Genomic DNA, 20,009 nt, shown 5'->3' on the forward strand with positions numbered 1-20,009 from the left:
TGTAGAAGTTTAAAGAAATTTGGGATTAATACTATGAACATCTGAATAAATACAACACAAGCTGTTGGCAGTCTCTGGGCAATTGTAATGGGATTATGTCAAATGTCAGAATCTGAGCAACAATATTCAGTGTTGTTGCTAGTCTCTCCCTCATCTGAGCCCAGTATTGTTTGGACCATGACATAAAGAATGCAATTTTGCCTAATTTCTTATTTCTCAACAGACTTGCTTCTTTTTCTCTCTTTCTATCTTGTCTCTCTCCCTTTCTCATGATCTATGAATTGGTCTGCAGTTTTTGGAAAGACAATGCTATGACACATCAATTCTCTAGAGTATTTTTCATTTTCTCTGTGTTGTCCTTTTATCTGGATCTGAGAATGAAACAGAACTGATAATTGAAGTTTTCTACTTAGTGCCATGTCTCAGTCTTCCAATTTTTCTAATCATGGTTTCCATCTGGTCTTCACACCCTGATTTTTCTCCAGGAGGAATCAAAACATGGAGAAGCTGATGTGTATGTAGCTCACATACCAATATGGAGAGTAGATGGAGTGTGGGAGTTTGAAAGCAGTTGTGGAATCCACAGTTCAGATGTAATGAGGTGCTCTAAGCTGCAATTATAGCAGGAAAAATTACATCACTCTTGCCAGGAGGCATCAAATCCACATTTCATTGTGGTGCCATGGTTTGGTGTACCTTTGCACAATGGTTATGGCCAGGCTGACAATCTCTCATATAAACTAGGAAATTGTGTTTTCCTTATTTTTTTGAGAAAGTGTCTACCACGCCAACAGAGTGTATATCCACAGGGTAATAAGCAGATATATCTGTATATCTGCAGATAGTCAATGTATCGTCATAGCCTTTTACAACCTGGAGAGAGGCAGACAACTTCCTTCTCGTGCAATCATGCAGTGCCTGAGAGCCCAGTTAAAACAAGTTTTGCCTTAATATTTAATTCTCCAAATCCACAGTGACTTTGACATCAGAGATGTTAATTTATTCTAATTTAGTGCTTTTTTTTCTGTTTGTGTTTTTTTATTGTTGGGTTTTGTTTTATTTTATTCATATTAGTAACAATAATCTGAAAATTATTTCTTCATCCAGATGAGTTTTTCCCGTGTCTTTAACATATTGCCTTGTGTTTCATTGTAGTAGTTGCATTCCTTACACATATGACAGGCCTTCACAGAAACGTAATGAAAACATGTAATGGAAAACAACATAAAGAGTTCTTAACAGATATTAGCAATTGAGAGTGAGTTTTCTTAACCTGGAAGTTCTTACGGGTTTTTTTGTTTTCTGTGGGATATCATCCTAAGTTCTAACTCTGTATTTTGAATCTTCTTTTCATCTGAGGCAGGACAAGTTTATTTGATTCTGTCTGTGAAATCTAGCACTGGACTTGCTCCACTGCACTTTTTTGTCAAAAAAGTTTGAAAATATGTCTGTGAGCCCAAAACTCTCTGAGGTTTTGGCCAATTTGCAGTCCATACATCTACAGCTACAACCTTGGAGTGCTGTTTTACAGCATTTTGTAGACATTGGCAACACTGAGGTGGTGGCATTTTCAGCCAACAAGAACCTTTGGGAGAATTTTTTTCACCCAGGTAACATCCAAAGTCTCCTCTTTAACTGAATGTATTGCAATCCACTTTCATTAGCAGTCATGGCAATTGAGTCTATACCTGATCATACTGTTGTACTAGAACATAGAACAGAACACAGAGAGGCATATGCTAATATATATGTAGAAGGTGAATAAATAATTTGCCTTATTTAAGTAACATTCCATGTTCTGTAAACTTTTAATATCTCTACGTCTATTTAGGCACTGTAGGACCCTTAGCTGGCTGCTTTAAGTTGGATTCTATTTTTCCCCATTTTTTCTTCATCATTCTTCAAAGAGTCTATGTATTTCCTCCTTGTTTGGATCAGATGTGTTGATAAATTCTTCATACTTACTCTGATCTACCTGCAGATCTTGCCATGTAAACTTCTCCCCATATTTGCTATTTTCATTACCTAGAAGTATTTTTTACTTGTTTAGCTTTACCCAAAATCTTCCATTTTTCCAAGCTTTTCCCTTATCTGCATGACTTTGTAGTCATTCTCATCTCATTCTCCTCCCAGTAGAAAGTGTACTGTTTAGTGTGCTGTGTACCACCAGCATTTTTTATCTTCCAATGAAAAACATATGTGCCAAACATAACTGTGATGGCAGTCTGCAAAAAAACAGTGTCTTCCTATGGGTGTGTTGAACATGCACAGACATGTGGGTTTTTTTCCTAGGGCCAGTGCCAGAATCCTGCTGATATATTAGACATGGAAAAATGTTTGTCATTAGCCATCTCCTGAAGGATTTTTCCCCTCACAGGTAGTGGAAAATATTCCTCTTCTACTTATCTGTTTGATTATTTTGGGTATGTCCAAAAGCAAAATAAGCACACTGGTTTTAAGTGAGTGTATCTGTTTTATTCATTATTCTAACGCCAGTGTAGTCACCTGGAGCTGTATACCAAAATCTAATGCCTGGGAACAGTATAGATAAGTGAGCTGAGGGCAAGGAATGCTCCAAGTGTGGCTCAGGAGCAGAAGATGTCTTTGGCAGCCCTACAATACTTTTATTTCCTTGCTAAACAAGTCTACATGGGCCCCAGAGCTGGACTACATGATGACATTGTGACATTTCCATCTCCAGAGTCTGTTTCACTGTCTTCCATAAGCCATATCATGAAACCATCATGCCTTGTTTGTAAGACAAAGTTTCAGCTAGAGGTCTAAATGTAATTCCTATGGCAACTCCGGAGTCATAGGTGAGAGTCATCTGTTTTATTGCTGGAACAGCCTGACTGGAGAATGCACAGCAGTGAAAGATCCTCCCCTCTTGAAAGTGTCAAATTCCTTACCTGCTTGGCTTCTTTTCTTTCTAAAGCATAAACTTTCTTCATAAGACCAATAGGGTGACATACTTCAAAAGCAAAATAAAGACACTCTTTACTCAGCTTTTATTGACATTTCTACAGTAGCCATCATTTAGTCACCCAGGCATGTAATTCCTCTACTTTTTTGTGGGAATAAACTCAACCTGAATATCCACTCATCTTCTATTACTTGTAGGTCCTCTGAAAAAAATGTGAGGAATGTTTCAGGCAAAAAGGAAGCTAAAATTTAAAAAATAACTTTCCTTCTATTTCTAACCATTTTTTCTCTTTCCATTACAAAAAAAAAATGTTTTAACTATGGTCTGCAATCATTAATATATGCATAGATTTTCAACTTAGTTGGCTCTTTTCAGCTTTTTATTCCTCCATAAAAGGTATTTTCATTTCTTTTTATGCCACTCACTTCCTCAGGTGTTTTCTAGAGGTTTATGGTGGCGAATACATCTTTTGAGTCAGATGCTCTCATGACTGGGTTACCAATTCACCCTCAAACATAATCTCTCTTTTGTGTCATCTTTACAGCTTGTTACTCATGCTCTGTGGATGCTGATTTTATTGAACCTTGCTGATATTATTGCATAATTTTCTCTCTGCTTCTTGTAGGAGATCATGTTATCTGATTTTTTTTCTCTTTTTCTTCTCCTAAGCTAGTATCCTAGTATCTATGGATGCTAATAACTTTTTCACAGAGGCCCATGTAAGTTCTTCTAAGGAACTGTCCTCTGAACTAATGCCATTTATTGGCATTATTATATGCATTTTTTATATGCATGTACTGCTGTAGATATATAGCTATGGACTCAAACATCAATCTTTTGAAGTCGAGTCACAGGATAGGCAAGGTTGGGAGGGATCACACTGGGTCATCTGGTCTGATATTCCTGTTCTAGCACAATCATCCCAGAGCACATGGCACAGGATTGTGTCCAGGTGGTTCTTGAATATCTCCAGTGAGTGAGACTCCACAACCGTCCAGGAAAGCAGAGCTCCATTTTGCATAACAGTGACTTGGGAAGACAAAACACCATCACTCGCAGCATCTGCCCTTCCTCCTTCTCCTCCCAGTAATAAATGCTCAGCACGACACCAAACAGTAAAGAATATCCATTTGGTCAGTTGTGGTCAGCTGTCCCAGCCGTGCTCCCTTCCAACTCCTTGTGCACCCCCAGCTGCTTGCTGGAGTGGTGGGGTGAGAACTGGAGAAAGCCTTGATGCTGATCAATAATAAAAACAGCCATGTATTATCAGCACTGTTTCCAGCACAAATCCAAAACATAGCCCCATACCAGCTACTATGAAGAAATTAACTCTATCCCAGCCAAAACCAGCACACAAAGCATTTTAAGAAGTATTGCTTTCCCTCAGCAAGTGAAGGAACTTTAAAAAGTTTTATCCTCTTCTCCAAAAGGTGCATGAGCATATAACAGAGAGGGCAGGGTTAGAAAAAGTCAGAAAATCCATCAGAAGGAGTAAAATCCCAGCTGAATTAAGCTATGCAAATGGAAAAGATAATTTTAACCCAGAGTCATTGAAAATTTCTAGTTTAGCACATGCTGGTTTTATACATTGAAGATGTCATACTGTAGAACTCGCTTTTAAGTGTAAATACTTTTATTTACAGCTGCATTTACAGAAGAAACAACTAATAAAAGTTGTTCAACTGAGAAGGATGATATAAATAAAATATCTGACTTGGGTAAAAAAAATAGCTTCTTCTTTAAGGGCCCTTATTTTTTTAAGATAAACAATGCTGTTTATTTATTGTAAACCCAGTGACATTGGAAAATAGTTTCTACTCTAAATTCTTTTTCATATTTTCTTATAAATCATGTGCTTTCCAGACAATATGTATTAAATTAGTTTTAAGTAGTAGTTCAGAGTGCTGTTTATATATATATATATACATATATATATATATATATATATATTCAAAATTTCTCACCATTATATTAATAAAAATTTCATACTTCCTCACTAAGAGTGTGAGGTACTGAAACAATAGTCTGTGCACCATGTGGTACAATAGCTGGGTAAAAAAAGCAAAATTCCAGAAAGTAACTTGCTTATTTAAAGAGCTACTTAGAATATAAGTATCTACATCTAAGAAAGTGGTTGATAATTCTTTCTTTCTACTGACAATGTCCTTATATAGATGAGATTGCATAGAAGCAGAGCATGTTCACCTGTTTTCAATGGTAAAAAGAAAACCGAATTTTGACATCCCAAGTTTTGAGGGCAAGAGCCTTCTTCCTAGAAGAAGAAGAAACAGAGGGCTTAGAAGAGGTACAGAGCATGGAGTTTATTCCTTTTGCGGTCTAGGAAGGAGAGAAGAGGCTGAGGTTTTGGCAGAAACGGCTGCTTATATAAATGTTTAGGTGTTATACATACTGTCTATTATTTTTTAGATAACCCTTAGAGAAGTAGGAGCCTCAGAGCTGCTTTCATCCTTGTCCAGAGGGGATTCAATCCCTTTATCACACTTTCTGTAGACTCCCAAATAAAGCTTTCTATAAGTGCAGAAGAGCATTGTCAAAAATCATTGGCAAGGATCTACAACTGCACAGCCAGTTGTAGAAGAGTCATGTGAGAGGCCCAAGGGAAAATAAAAATGGTGGTTTGGATACCTAACTGGAAGAGTTACAAATCTCAACCCCTGCTCTCAGAACTGTGGGGCTGTGGACAGTGATTTTGGCATGCAAAATGTCTAACACTATGCAATGCAAAATCTCTGACATTATGCATTTATTTTTAAAGATAGAATGCAAAATGCATCATTTCAAGGAACACAGGCTAGAACCCACCACTTGCAATGGAATAGTGTACATCTTACCTGAGGATAGGGGTATCACTTCATCTCTAAACTTTGCATAGGCTGAGCAAGTCCCCAGAATTTCTAGGTAGAAGCCAGCTCTGAAGTATGCATTATTTCATGCAGAAAAAAATCAAAAAGGAAGTAAAAATTAATCCAAATGATTTTTAAAAATTGTGAGTGTGCTCTCTTGGATGTTTTCTTAATTTGAAGTGAAGGAGAGCATCTGATAAGCCTGGATCTTACCCTACAGATAGGGTGGGGGAGGGAGGGATATGAGCTCTGTAGTACTAGGGTCACATAAGGCCAGATTTTGCTACTTTTATTCCAGCTGCGTAGTTGAAAGGGTTACTGGCTTTATGTAGTGGGATTAATGGCAAAGTAAGATAATACAACAGTAAAGTCATGGTAGAAAAACAAAGACTATGCTATTTATCTGTGCATGTAAAAATATATTCAGATCTGCATATATTCCTAAGCTTTCACATTCCTCATCCATGAAAAGTTTGGCAAACCTTAACATTACTACAAAGAGTATATATTAATCCATAGAATTTACTTCATAACTTTTTTCCCCTGCACCTTAGCCAAGCTTCACCATGTGTATGCATAAGAAACCCTTGACAAAAGCCAGCTGAGGGCTGAAATGTTGGAAATTTGTCCTCTTCACCCTTATGAATAAATCTTTCTTTAAAAGCAAGGAAAAAATCCTCTTGGCTTGGAATATCTCAGCATGCTGACTGTGCACAAACCAAGGCTGGAATAATTGTACATTACTGTGATTTGTTTTTGTATTGCCTCCTTGTCATGTTTTAAAAAAAGAACACAAGTATTATAATTTTGTATTGCTGTGCACCAGGTGCTTGCCAGATAGCTGAGGAGGGCCAGCTGTTAGCTTTTAGGAGATGCCAGTGGAAGGACTGATAAACTTTTTTAAACCAATGCATTCAGAAACCTGTAACATTCCAACAAGTAGTATAGCACTTTCTTGCCCTGAGAAGGAGCCCTAGCAAAGCACTGAATCCAGATTTAGCTGTCTTTTTAGAAAGGAGAAGGAAGGAAAAGAAAGGCAGCAAAATGTGCACTGTGTGATGAGCTACTTCTTCATGGACCACCAGTGAGTGTTCTGCAAGCTACACTTTGGGAACCATGTCTGTAAATGATGCCAAATGAAAGCATGGTCTGATAAACCCAAAGAAAATAGTTGTCTGTCTCTACCTACCCATAGGCTGTACAGTGAAAGCACTGAGGCTTGTTCCATTCCTACCCTTGACACCTAGGTTTATGCAAGGTGCGGGTACATGAAGAGAGTTTATATTGAAAAGAATGTGCCATCAGAAAATCTAAGTGCAAGTGCTATCAGTTTGCTACTATTGCAACAGGATGATTTTGGTTTTCCTGCAGTTAAAACACAAATTTTCCTTATTTGCCATTTGATTTATAGCACCAGCTGAGTTTTCTTTTGTTTGTGCAGATGCTTTAATAACCAGAGGTGTTCTTTCTTGTTCTATCCCATCCTTTAAATTAAATGGCTTTCAATTAAGCTTCGCTCCATAGATCTGATCTGGCACTATACCAGGTAGCAAAGTTTGCCAGTGACTCCAGCAGAAGTTGGTTCAGCTCTGCCCAACAGTGTGTGCGGTGGGAGGAGCACGGCAGATTTCTCCCTTTCCTGTCATGTCATGCCACCATGGCTGTGGTCTGTGAAAGCTGATAAGAAGACAGAACATACATGGAGGAGGCCAAAATTTCACTAACGAAACACTAATGATATCTGAGGATATCCAGAACAAGGCTAGAATCTTGCTACTGTGCAGTCACTTTTTCCAACTCTTCTTCCCATAAGTAAATACTTATCTCAACCCATAGCCACTCCTTTTTGTCCCTCCTTTATCAGAAGGGGTGGGGGAAGGGGAGTGGATGATTTGGAGTTTAATTTCCTGCTGGTATTAAAACCAACACACCTGACATTGTGAAGAAGATGAAAAATTTGCCCGTTTATCTCCAACAGCAAAACTAACCACTGGCCACCAGAGTTAATCATTAGGCAGAATCAAAGTTTTTGAAAACTATATTGTACAAAAAGTCAGGGAGTCTATACCTTGAGGAAACGATTATGTTTAGGGGTAATGAAGAAAGAAGCAGTTGCTCTCTACTAAACTGTGTGAGACAAAGACATGCTAGAAGAGATGGCATCCAAACCCAATTCTCTGACTTGTGCTCTCAGTCTTCCCTCTAGTCATAACCACGGGATGGTAAATTTGTTTGGCTTAAAAAAATCAATTTTGTATCAGTCATTTCACTTTGAATTAGGAGGTAAGCTGACTGTAGGTACAATGGATGGCATTATGGCAGTATTAGCTGCTGAAATAGTTTGCAAAGAAGCATGTTAATTAAGAAAGCAACAGAAAAAAAGCCTTGATGAAATTCAGTTTGATAAATAACTTATATAGATAAAGAGGTAAGAGATTACTGTTCCTAGCATCTGGCTGGTCTCATTATTGACATGGCCCAATGAAAATTAAAAAGACGAAGCTCTATCAAACAACCTTCAGATCAGATTTTTTTGTAAAAAAAAATTCCTGCTGGTTTCCTGCTCCTTCATCAAGATGAAAATATCTTTTTGAGTTGAGCATCTTTTGAGAAGAGAAACTAGCTCACTTAGTAGAAAGAATCTTGTTCTTCATACTTTTGTATCAATTCTGAGATTGCACATGGGCATGCTCAGATAAGTTTCAAAAACTCGCCTGCCACTTCCTTCAGCGTTCAGCTTCCCTTTATATTTCAGAAGCTTAAGATCTGCATATATCTGAACTGTTCTCCTGGACTCTACATATTCTAAAAAAAGGGAAAGTAAGATTCTACTGATTTTTTTTTGTGATTTCTCTCACCTAGTCCCTGAACCAGAAGGTGATTTTAAAGGCAAAATAAAAGATATAAATCTGACTGGACATAAGGATTAGAATTTGAGGAAGAAATAAAAAAATATGGTTTGGGAGTTGTTTGTACATAGATGAAATTGCTGATAGATTTTGCATAAAAAATGAATCTGGTAGATCAATACAAGTAAGGAGAAGTAAGAAGTAGGGATATGACTGCAGGATCTGATCAGCAAAGCAGGATGAGAATGAAGCAGGCATAGAGCAGAAAGCCAAGAGAAGGCAGAAATCAGAGAAAGTGAGAGAAGGAGGAATTGCAGAACGAGTAAGAGGCAGAATAAAAACAAAGATGATAGAAACATGCACATTAGATTTAACTGGAGTGACAGTTAAAAGAAACCTCTAGCTTATATTATCTGCTGGCAAAGATAAACCATTTTTGGTAAAAACATTTTTAATCCCTGTAACTTGTATTTCTATGGCCCACTTTTTCATACCAAAATAAACTTTCTCCCACATTCTATAACACTCTGTCATTATGACTGTTATTTCATCTTTTCCTTTTGAAAAACATTCAGCCCTCTAATAGCCAGTCAGGGAGAGAAGATTTATTTTATCCTTTTTTTTTTTTTAAACAAAAAGAAAAAGATCATAGAAGCCAAACTGTACTGAAGAAAAGTGCAGCAGAGTAGTTCCAACACACAACACTTTTTCCAAATGCAGTGAAGGTACAAGACAAGTTGGTAGCATAAAGCACATGACAGAACTGAACAAAAGAAAAAAGTTATATCATGTTAGGCTGGTCCTCCCTTCACTGGGAGAGAGTTCTAACTCTCTTTATACCTCTTCTAAGAGTGAGAAAACATCTAAGGGTAAAAATGAAGACAAAGTAAAACTGCAATGTATACCACCTCCCCCCAAGGGCAAAGGACATGTCATGGTTTCTGCTTCCTTCTATATGCACATTGGACAACATGTATTGCTGCTTAATTTTATCTTTAAGAAATCTCACATTTTTTTCCAGGTGGTTGGCTTGCTTCCTTCCCTTAAAACCAGCTCATGTTAAAGGGAATGTAGGGGAATTTTGGCATTCTCATTTCACATTTTTCTCCTCTTACACCATTTTATACCACTAAGCATTACTCTGTTCCCTTCAGCACAAAGGTCCCCAGTTTCCTCTCCTGCAGGAGAAGAAAATGAGCAGATCTAGATATTTTGTCTGCCTCTCTGCTTACTGAGTTTTTTTTTTTTCCTGCAGAATTCAGTGTCAGCACATATTTCTGGGGCCTGAGGATATTCAGCATCTTGGTCAAGCCTCATACACCCATTTTCTCTGCTATAGGAAGCAGATGTCATTCATTTCCACAACTGGAACATTGCCTCAGGTACTCGTGTGTCCTGCCCCTGGTCCTGGCTGAGTCTGTCCTGCCTCACAGGCATGGAGAATACCTCTTTGTCCTTAATCATTTTTGAAAAACTGAATAACTTAAAATAACAAGGCCCCAATTTTTTTTTCTACTCTGGGATATCTTGCTTATCCCAGTACTTTTCATTATTATCTTCTTGCATTTTATATTTCTCACCTCTTTATCAGTACTAGAGTAGGCTTTGTCAATTTCCTTGGTGGGACAAAGACACTTTCTGGCCAACCTTCAGAAATGGACAATGATTGATAGAAACAAGTTCCAACTTTTATTCAACATTTTATATGAATTATATCAATTTGCAGTCAAAGGAGTTTCATTGAGGAGGTGATAGACTCATTCTGTCAAGCAGTATTTCAATGAATCAATGAATCCTTATTTTAGAAAACAAAACATAGGTCAAACTTGAATGTTCAAATATTTAGCCTACCAAAGATTTTCAGGGAAGGAGAAAAATTCAAAATCCTACAGTTTCACCATGTGATGTTCCTGTGCTTTGTTTGAAGCAGAGGGGAGAAGCTGACAGCTTTGTCATGAACAGTACAGTGACATCCAGACATGGTCTGCTGCATATAATCTTCCCTCCACTGTCTGCATTCATCTATAGGAAAGGGAAACCAATAAGATCAATTTCATATAGACAGAAGGAGTTATATCTATGGTAGGGAGAGTTAGTCCCTGTGAACCTGCGAACCCCTGTAATCTGAATTCAGTATATTAATTAAAAAAGACAGATTCAAGTTTTTGGGGGAACTATAGGAATGAGAAGGAGAGAGCCATAATGTTGGAGAAGTGGACATTGACACATTTGAAAAAAGTGTCATTAAAATCTGTGTGGCATACATTGATACATTTTTTTAATATACATACATTACTTTTAAACAAAAGAGCCATTTATTAGACAGCTTAAATTTAAAAGGTTTTTCAGTCTATTTTTGTGTATTATGACCAGTTTCTCATGCTGTATTACTAACATAAGTCCATCTGTGAGCACTTTAATGCTGCATCTTTAGTGAACAGTGTTTATCACATTCATATCAGTTGAAAATGTGAAGAAAATAATCCCAAAGTTTCTAAACTAAGGTTTCACCACATAATGAGCCTTCTTGTTCTCAGCTTAATAAGGGGTGAGTATCTTGAAGATCATGTGGAAATCAGTATGACTAAACAAAGGTAATTTCACCACCCACCCTTCTTCCTTAAAACAAAGTGTTCTGGACAACTATGTGTAAATAAAGTACTACAGCTGTCATCACATCAAGTCAGACAATATATGAATTATCTTTTCAGAAGCTGTATTAGCCAAAGTTTATATTACATGTTTCTTTATTGCTGTGTAATTGTGCGATATTTGTTTTGGACTAACAAAAGGTTGAGATTATGCAATGTATTTTACATTGTGCTACTCCTGCAGTGTTAATGATTGAGTATCTTCCAGCTATGTCATTGTAGTTTTGCAATTTTCAAATTTCACTAGTTTAAATTTCCTCTCATTATTTATTAACATATCTCATAATCAAGTATTGCAAAATCCTATAAAATGGCAGACTGTAAAACCCCTGATACTTATTCTGTAGGAGCAATACAATTTTTCATGAAATAAAACCAGAATTTCTGTTAACATGGTAGAAGAGTAAAGAGTTATGAGAGTAGTTTTAGCAGTCTCATTAGAAATTCCCTGTCATCACCTTACAGGAACAATTTGAACAATTTGAACAATTTGTCTGGCAGCCCTTTGTGAAAGCCCAGGTGATTCTTCTAAAAGATCCTGTCAAACAGCAATCCTCTGAAACCAAAAATCACAGACTGAGTCAGTTTGAAAGGGACCACAGTGGGCTATCTGGTCAAACCTCACTGCTCAAGCAAGATCATCCTAGAGCACATGGCACAGGATTGTATCCAGATGGCTCCTCAATATCTCCAGTGAGGGACACTCTCCCATTTCTCTGGGCAATCTGTTATAGTGCTCAGTCACCTGCACAGTAAAGAAGTTCTTCCTCACATTCAGATGGAACTCCCTGTGTATCAGTTTCTGCCCACTGTCTCTTCCCTTTTGTTTGTCACCACTGAGCAGAGCCTGGCTCCAGCCACTTGACACCATCCCTTCAGGTAGTCACAGACATTAATGTCATCCTCTCTCAGTTGTCTCTTCCCAAGGCTGAACAGGCCCAACCCTTGCAGCTTTTCCTTATAAGAGAGATGCTCCAGTCCCCCAGTCATCTTTGTTGCTCTTAGCTGAACCCACTCCAGAAGTTCCATGTCTCTCTTGTCCTGAGGAGCCCAGATCTGGACACAGAACTGCAGATGTGGCCTCACTAGGACTAAGTAGAGGGGCGGGATCATGTCCTTTGACCTGCTGGTGCTGCTCTTCCTAATGCTCCCCAGGATACCATTGTTCTTCTTGGCCACAAGGACACACTGCTAGCTCATGGACAGGTTACTTTCCACCAGGAGTCTCAGCTCTGCAGAGCTGCTTTCCAGCACGTCAGCCCCCAGCCTGTACCGGTGTGTGGGATTATTCCTCACCAGGGGCAGGGCCCTGCATTTGTCTCTGTTGAATTTGTGACAGTACTTCTCTGCCCATATCTCCAATCTCTCAAGATTCTTCTACCCTGCAAAAGAGAAAACAGCCACACTCTGTTAGCCTGTGGGAACTCTTGCTTTCCCCATTTACCCTCCAGCTGTAACACTGCTAGCTGGCAGGCTTTCACCTGCCAAAGGCCATGTGTGAGTGAAAAGACAAAGCTGTGCTATTCTCAGAGAGGACAGTGTGGCCTTCTTGAAGCAGCAGGACCCTGGCTCCAACTCCATTCTGCAGCATGGAAGCACATTGAGGTTTGCAGTAAGGAAGTAGGAGGGGTGTAACAGAGTGTATTGGTTGCTGTTGCCTACTACTAGGCCCGTCTAATGTGCCACCACGGGGTGGAGTTTTGTGGTTGTTTCTCTTCTCTCTTCTCACATAATTTGGGAATTGCTGCTGGAATACCTCACATCCTTGGATTCTTGACCCTGTGCTCCCATTTACTGAGGACCCACTGGAATAGTTGTGCTGTATTGAGTATGGGCACTGCAGCATTTTTAACGTCCTTCCTGAAGAACTTAAGGCCTTGATTTCAGTCAGTTGAGGAGGTGCATTGAGAGTGTGAAACAGCTTGTGCTGGGTGAGGAACTGAAATGCCCATTGACAAAAGAATCATAGAATTACTAAGGTTGGAAAAGACCTCAAAGATCATCAAATCCAACTGTTGTCCCCAACACACCATGTTACTGCTAAACCATGTCCCCCAGAAATGCTAACATAAGAGGTAAGAAGCCCATCCTAGAACATTAAGGAACAGAAGAGCTTACTCAGGGTCCAAATTCCTTAAGAAGGCAGAGTAAATGAAATTTTTACATTACATTTGACTAATTATAGGACTTTTGTAAAAAATGACAGTAAGGATATTTCTTTCTTTGACATCACTGTTGTATGCTAAAATTTATCCTGAAAGTTTCCTCTCATGGTTGTTGTTACCTGAGGGGCTTGTTGAAGCCACAGGGGACAGAATTAGGAAATCACTGTAAGAGCATCATAGGGACATTTTAGCATCAATTCAGCTGTGTGAAGAGGTCATTGCATCTGAGCATGTGTGGATTTGCAAGGAAAATGTGCTGTACCATAGCAGTTGCATTAGGAATCTGAAACTGCAGAGCTTCAAGTGTAAGCTAGAGTGTAGCTTGCAAAGTGCTCGATTTTTTGAGGATCAAGCTGCAGGCAGAGAAAGCTTGGACCTGAGGCACTCTGAAGGAATAGTTTGAAAACCATGAGTAAGTTCAAAGCAAGTCTCCTACTGAGAAACGCAAAGAGATGTTTATTTCAACAGAAAATAACAGTTGGTTTCAAAACAATCTTGTATTTCCAACCGAGTTATTTGTAGGAAAAGAAGTATGAAAATATTGGAATGAAGTGCCATCACAAGAATGTAGGGTGAAGTTAACAACTGCAAGGTTGTCATTATGAAAAATTCTGGGATTCAGTCTCTCTTGCCAAAGCATACATAAGTATATATAATGCTGTTAACGAGACACATATGTCTGGTGATAACCAGACAGTATAATTATATCTGAGAATATATCAGTATAATTATGTCTGAGAATTATTATAAAAGCTAAATAGGTGTTAATTGAACACTTCCTTTTCCTTTTTTTTTTTTTTTTTTTTTTTTTTTTTTAATTGGCCCCTCCCCTTGTATCCAAGGTCATTAGCTCCTTGGCAATTGCCTTGTGCCCTCACCACAAGACTGGAGGGAACTCCAGGCAGGCAAGATATGGAAAAGGCCCAGCAGTTCCACCATGTAACTTCATTTATAGTACTGAATGGGAGACAGTTTCTTTTAATATTACTCCAGCACCTCTGTTGGAGAACATGACATTAATCTGTAGCTGCTTCATTCCCTGGAGCTGGCAGAAGGACATCATAAACATGATGCTCATTAAAGGGAAAAAAAACCTTCCATCAACCGAAAAAACTCTAAACCTCTTTGTAGGGACAGGAAACCATCAGTGATATCAAACCTTTCATAGCATTGAACTACTGTGTCTCATTATAGAGGCATTAGTGAAGAGTTTTATTGTCGTGTTTTTGTGCATAGCATTGAACTACTGTGTCTCATTATAGAGGCATTAGTGAAGAGTTTTATTGTCGTGTTTTTGTGACTTAACAGGTAGAAAAGCAGAATTTAGCACAATTAATCATCTTTTAAGAATAGACAGTGACCATTCCTGAGGGAGAAAGACTTTTGATCTGAGATTTATATTATTATTTTCTTTCAGAAGGTACTGAATCTATTTGATAGCAAATTCCTGGAACTTCTCAGGTATTCAAAATTTCCAAAGGAATGTTTTTGTTGTTATGTGCCCTGCTAACCCAGAAGCAAAGTATGGTCCAAACTATTTCAGTAGGAAAACTTATGTTTCTATGTAAAAATAATTCTGCCTTTGCTCCTCCTGTGTCCAGTGTTTTAGAGAACTATTTTGTTACAGTATACACACATTAAGTATATTACCGTATGTATATGAAATATTATTCCATATTTTTCAGTGATTGATGTAGAGACTTTTGTTCAAAAACAAAATCCAAAATAAATTAATACATTGACTATTTTTATAGAGGTTCAAATCAGCAAAAAATAGCCTATTTTTAACTCCATTAGCCAGAAAAAAATTATTGTTACTGGAATAAATAACTTGACTCTAAATATAAACTGTAGGCAAAGTTTTAAGTTCTCAAGACTTTTCTGGTTGATATTTAATCTGTATGGATAATGTGAACAGATCAGTCCTTTCCAAAACAGCAGATGAGGATATGGTTTTAGTAGAGATCTATGTCACTTCTCAGTATCCTTGTTTTGTGCATGATGATTGAATTCAAAGTCTAGTCCCTGCCCTTGGCTGAATGGTGATTAAAACCTCAGCTCCAGGATACTGTGGTAATGCAAGAATTTAGTGCGAGGCTCTGCCATAGTGACACACGCATAGCCCTGAAATATACCACAGCCTGGCTGTTTATAGAGTGGGAAGAAACTCCTGGTGAAGGAGGGATGAAAAATGCTAAAATCACCCAGAACTTTAATGACTGGCCTGTTGAATAAAACAGGAGTTACTCTTTCAGCTAGCTTGGGAATGTGTGGGAAGGGGGGAATGGGCAAGTGTTGATAAGTATGATCATCTACCAAATCAAAGTGTATTTTGGGAGAAGTGGAGGAATGTACATTTTATGAGTCCTGAAGGAGTTGAGCTATGAGAGAGGAACTCAAGTCTACTGCTGTCAGATTTCAGGCAGATATGTACATAGCCAGTAAAAGGGTTTCAGTTCCAGAGCAACATTAGCAATGGAAGTACAGGCTCCAAATGAGATAAGTTTTGGTAGTCCTAGGTTTGTGATTACCAGAATTGACTTGAAATTAAGTTTTTCTTGAATTTAGATGCTTAAGAAGCCATTGAATGTCTAATAGTCAGATAACAGTTTAACAGGCAGTCAAAAGACTGCATGGAGAAAAAAAAAAACTAGAATTGTTTTTATTTTTTTAACAGTAATTCTTCTCCTGATCCAGAATGACAGGATTAATAGAGTTCTGATTTTATACCCATTGAAGATCTGGCTATTACTTGTTTATTTTATATGTTTTACACTAAAATTACTTGAAGGCTTTCTGAAAAAATGTATCTAAGGAACACAGATGTCTCTTAACAAAACTCAGCACAAAGCTAATTGAACAAGATGAACAAACTCATTCCAAATCCTTTGGGATTAAATTTTTAATGTAAACATTAAGGGAGAAGGTGAGTACACTTTTTAATTTTTTTAGATTTACAGTCAGTCATATTTCTGCAATATGGCATAATTTGCTTTTAGTTTTTCAGAGTTTCCACCAAATATGATTTGTTTTTCACCTTCCTTCTCACTTTATATTTAATCCTGATGCTGAATATTTGTAAATATTTTCTTTGGGTAACTTTATTGTAATAGTTCCATGAGTGAATTGAGAAGAATGACAAAGGCTCTTGATGAAGGCTACCCAGATGAAGCATTTTGCTTTATCCAGTTTTAATATGCTCTTATGGAAACCTGTCAGGGGAGGAGTTCTTTGTTGGAGCTGATAACGTTGTATGACATACTGAAAATTATACCCTTTCTCCCTCTTTAGTTTTCTTTTTTTCTCCTTCTTCCATCAGACAAGAGTCATGGGTTCAGCAGACTTGCTACTTTGCCTTTTGAATCTTCGATTTTCTACAGTACACCCATTACTTTACTGTTTATTTGGCTCTATCACAGTACTCCACCTCTAGTTACAGAGACAGAAAACACTGAACCATTATGAATTAGGCAGGGCTGAGAAGAGACTCCAAAGGAGCCATTAGCCAAGAAGAATGCTCATCTATTTCAAAAGAGACCAAGCATATCCCAAGGCTGCTGTCAAATATAGATCTATGTGAGAAGCTTTTATTTTGCTTAACCTCCTGGTACCTGTTAATGATGTGATCACTGAAGTACACATGTGCTGCAGTGAAAACACGATGCATCTCCTTGTGTGTTTGCTCATCAAACCTCTATTAGCTGATCTAGTAGAATTGCTGTTTTAGCTCACTGGGTGGAGGTCTGTGGTTTTGGAAGCCACATTTAAATCCCAGTGTTGTGTTTGTGGCTGGCTGATGATCCTGGGGTCAGTTTGTCTGTGGTCACAGATCATTACACCCTGTAGACAGCAACTCTCGTACCACATCACCAAAAATTTTACCCTGTGAACACAGTCATGTCTTCTGAATCATTTGAATATTTTAAATTACTAATTTTTTGAAGATTGTGTATATTAATTACCTTGGGAAAAAATGAGGTTTATTAATTTTAAATTTTGTCACATTTTAAGAATTTTTTTTCTAAATATAATCATTTTCTTATTTTTTAATGAACACAAGAGAAATTATTTTACATTAGTACACCACAAACAAATTAATTTGAGAGCATCTATTATGGAAAAAAGAACACAATCCTTCCACTAACTTCAGTGGGTCTTGGATCAATCCCTGAGTAAAAGAATATGTCAAATTCAGATCAGGCACAAAAATAACAAATGGGCCAAAGCTTGCTCTTTTCCCTTATATCATATATTGGAAAAGTTAGCTAAGTTCTTTAATGTACGTAATCAAATTCTCTACATAAATGATTCATATATCTTTACCTAAAAGAGACATTGAATCAATTGGAATCAAAATCATTCTGCTTCTGGATTCTGGAGCAAACTAAAAGAGCACACACATCAGTGCTGCAGTTGGCAAATATGAACTGGATGAACTTTGCAGGCTTGAAGACGAAGCTGTAGCCTGAAGTTAAAGCATCTGTGACTCACAGATCTGAATAAATATTTGTTTGTTGGAGTCCATTTCTGCTTTACTAGAAGAGGCAGAGGCTTTCTTATGTGTCTCTGGATGTCCTGCAACTTTCTGTAATTGCTGGCTGCACATGTACAAATGTTGGTTAAAAATGGCCTGGCATATGTGAGAACACTAACCAGCTTCTTTAATGGATGAGGAAATAAGACAGAATATGAGGACCTTTTTTCCTTCTTCTAAAAATACTTTTCAATATACAATTTTAACCACTGGATGCAAATATATGTGTTGGAGCTCAAAGAACTTAAACAGAGTTTGATTTTGGAAATCTCTTGGCTATCTGAGCTCCTGAAAAAGTAGAAAAAATGTGATGCACACCTATAAACTAGTTGATTTATTTCCCAATCTACCAGGATTCTCAAGAGCATCTTCCTTTAAACATATGCTCTGGAAGAGATATCAATAACAGCACGCAAAACTAATTTTATAATTCAGCGTCACTCCCTCCAGCTATGATCTTTCAAGGTATGGATCCATTAATAAAGTAACCACAGTAAAACAACCAAACAGCAAAACAAAAACCCCAGATGCTTCAGTGTCAATATATTTTGGACTGTGTGCTTGCAGACTATTATACACAATAAGAACATGCCTCATCTCCAAAAAGACAAATCTGAACACTTTTAATGAGCTTGCTACTAAGTGGCTTCCACATGTAAGATTTTTCCAAACTTAACTGCTTTCTAGCAAACAACACAAATAAGCCTCTAACATTGCCTTAAATGGAAGAAACTCAATTTTGAAGAAATTTTGCTCATTTTAATGTTAAGATGTTGTATTAGGGAATCATGTTTGTAACTCCTCTGTTTACAAGCTGGACTTTTAGGTGGGAGCCATCATTTTAGCAGCACTGACTCCCATACTGAAAAGAACCTTATTAGGATTTGCATACTTCAATATTTGAATGCAGGTAAATATCCCAGTTGTTTTTCTGCTGCCTATTGTGCCGATCACTTCCTATCTGACCCAATGTACATTATTCAAAGAGTAAGGAAGGAAGTAATTCTCTCTTCAGTATTAGCAGGCCCTGTGTCTCTCCATCTGGGTATGGCTAAATCCACTCTTACTTCTAAACGTGCTTAACTGCTACCCCCAATTTCTTAGTGTTTAGATTGGTATTGTTCAGGCACCTGCCTATCCTGAGCACTTCCAGGTGCTCCACTTCATCATGCAGCATCATGCAGTAGGAAGCTGTAGTTTGAAAACAGAGACAAATAATTTTGCCATCACTCACAGGGTGTCCCCACATCTGGTATGCCAGCTCTGAGTTGCTGGACTCAATTGCCCTGCTTGGAGCATGTTCAGTGTTGGAGCATGTTCAACGCCTCTGAAGAACTGACGGAACACAGGCATCCTTTTACAGATGTTAAAGAGTGAGGCAGAAAAGGGAGGATTTATGGATCATATGCTGTCTAAAAGATAAGGAAGTCGACTGCAAGTTTATTTTAACATCAAATAATGAAAAAAATTAACCACTGTAATTATGATTTAAAACTCCCATGCAGTACGGGGCACCCTGTACTGTAACACATGGGCCCCAACCACAAAGCTCTTAATCAGAGCAGCCCAAAACTCTGATTTTACAGATACAGGCATTGCTTTGCTTAATTTGGAGACAGGCAAACTATCACTGTGGTCATTGGAGTTTTTTCCCAAACAAATCTGAAAATGCTTCACTATGTTTGCAGGTATTTTTTGTGACATTATACCATGTGGTTTCCACAGATTTCTGTATGTGGGCTAAATAAGGCAGAACAAATGCTTCGCTTGTGGTGCTCTCCAAGTAGATTTATTCTCTCCCTTCTTGTTGTCTTCTTCCTTGTTTTTTCTCAATATGTTAAAAAATGCTGCACTTATCAAACTTCAATCTTTGTTTCCTAGCTTTCAGTGCCACTAGCCCCTTCTCCAACCCATTTTCTGCTAATTTATCCACTCGTCCAACCATCTTAATCCATTGCAACCTCCCACCTCTTTGTTCTCTCTGGCCTTCACTGACTGACAGGATTATGAGGATCACAGAACC

The sequence above is a fragment of the Vidua chalybeata genome, chromosome 1 (assembly GCF_026979565.1).
Source record: "Vidua chalybeata isolate OUT-0048 chromosome 1, bVidCha1 merged haplotype, whole genome shotgun sequence".
NCBI classification, from domain to species: Eukaryota; Metazoa; Chordata; class Aves; order Passeriformes; family Viduidae; genus Vidua; species Vidua chalybeata.